The sequence below is a fragment of the Lampris incognitus genome, unplaced genomic scaffold (genome assembly GCF_029633865.1).
Source record: "Lampris incognitus isolate fLamInc1 unplaced genomic scaffold, fLamInc1.hap2 scaffold_199, whole genome shotgun sequence".
NCBI lineage: Eukaryota > Metazoa > Chordata > Actinopteri > Lampriformes > Lampridae > Lampris > Lampris incognitus.
In genome coordinates, this window is record NW_026611158.1 from 70,171 (window position 1) to 72,500 (window position 2,330).

Consider the following 2,330-nt stretch of genomic DNA (forward strand, 5'->3'; position numbering starts at 1 on the left):
GAACCTGCGATGTGGTCCAGAGCGTCGTCATTGCGGGGCAAGGGGTAGGAGTCCTTGCGAGTTGCATTGTTCAGCCGATGAAAGTCCACACAGAACCTCCAGGTGTCATCTTTCTTTTTGACCAGGATGGCAGGGGCGGCCCAAGGGCTATTGGATGGCTCTATCACCCCGGCCGCAGCCATCTCTAGAATCATCCGCTCTGCAGCTTCACGCTTGGCAAGCGCTAACCGGTAGGGTCGCAGTCTAATGGGTGGGGTTGTACCAGTGTCGATTGTGTGCTGCACCAGGTTGGTCTGGGTGCACTCCTCTTCGCGTGCAGCGAAAATCTCAGCGAACTGTTGGAGCAGGTCTTTCAGCTGTTGACTCTGCTGAGGGTCCAGCCCTTCACTGCTCCGCTGATACAGCTTCTGGATGGCGGCAACAGTGTCCGGCGAGGGTGTCTGAGGAACGGTAGCCTCGATGAGGGTCGTCGTCATTGTTGGTGGGCTAGGCAGTGTCGTCATCCCCTCGGTTGGCAGTGGAGATGGGGGCGGCGGCGGCATGGTGACAGGTGGAGTTGGCTGGATGTGGATACGTCCCACCTTCCTCTCTGGACGGCGCCGGAGGGCCAGGGTCTCTGTGCCAAGGTGAATGGCATTACTCGACACATCGACCAGAGCCCCCCAGCGAGTCAGCAAATCCAGCCCGATGATGCGAGGGTCTTGTATTTCAGCCAACCAAAACTCGTGGGTGGCTGCAACTTTCCCTGCCCGCACCTGCAGTGCTCTCTTCCCCAGCATGCTGGTTAGTTCCCCAGTCACAGTTCTGATTTTACGGGTGGTGGGCCTCCACTCTGTCTCTGGCAGCACCCCTGGACGCACAATGGAGATGGTGGACCCTGTGTCCACAAGGGCCCAGCAGCGGTGTCCACCAATGGAGCAACAAAGAGAGAGACCGTGTGCGTGGCCCACTCTGCCGATCTGGGAAGAGTTCTTAATGGGGGATATGGTCGGTCGGCTGGGTAGCAGTCTCCCCGCGGTGCCACCCCATTCTAGTTTTCCGACTGGGGAGTGCTACGGCGTCGTGGTGCAGGGGCAGGGCAGTCACGGGCCTTGTGCCTCGCTTCTCCACAGCGGTAGCATGGATCACGAGGCGACCAGGGTCTGAAGGGTGGTTGGCATCGGCCTGGTTGCTTTCGGCGTGGTGACGGACAAGCCTGGCAGACGACCCCTCTTTCGACGTCTCCTTCATCTGCGTGGACCTCAGCCTGACGCACTCGGGGTCTTGGTTGGTTGTGTGGGGCCATCACAGCCTCCACCCACTCTGCCTCTTCCAATGCAGTCTTGAAGGCTGTAGGTGCCGTGATGCGGAGGTGCTCCTTCAACCTCTCTGGGGTGAGCCCCTGGATGAAGGCACTCAGGGCTAACTCGTCACGAGCTGCTGGATCAAAGGTGGGGTAGCCACGATGTGCAAAGAAGTGCACGTCTGCTGCATAGGTTCCCAGGGTCCCGCCCTCTTGGCGGCGCCGGCGGGCCAGTCGGTCTCGCATGCTGTCAGTAGAGACCCGTTGACCAAAGCAGCGGCCAGTGTCTCGTAATCCTGCTGTTCTGACGGCATAAGGTCGAGCAATACCTGCAGCGCATTCCCTTCGAGCGCCAGGGCAACATGGGCATCAGTGTCTTGGGTGCTCCACTGGTTGTGACTTGCTATCAGTTTCACTTGAGCTAGGTATGGCTCCAGGGCTGTGATGCCCGCATACCGTGGGAGCTTGAAGATGCTTGGGGATGGCAGCATCACACTGGTTACTGTCTGCCTGCCTGCATTTGTGTGGGCCAGTCTCTGTGTTCTTGATAGAACAATCTGGCCAAGATGGACACAGCAGAGCAGGACTCCGTGCTCGCTACCCTCGAAGTGCAGGAGCGTCGGCTCCGACAACAGGAGGAGAAGATTGAACAGGTGCGTCGGGCTGTGGCAGAAGCTTCCCAGCGCAGTGAAGCGGTGTGCGGCACAGTTACCGCTCAGGTCAACTACGTCACCGGACAGCTTCAAGCCATGGGCTCAGCCACCCCCCCCTCTCAGTCAGCTGAAACCCCTGTGCCGGCCTCATCGTCAGCTCCGGCACCAGAAGCGCCTCTGGCTCCTGCTCCTCCCTCAGAAAGAAGTCAGACCCGTCTGGCTCTCCAGTCCGGAAAGATTCTCTGAGGAATCTGATGACTGCCGCCCCTTCCTCTCTCAGTGCGAGCTCCACACACACACACACACACGATATGTACACTATATGTACACAAGTTTTGGGATAACTGACCATTAGACCTACGGGAGCTTTTATGACATCTTCATCTAAATCCGTA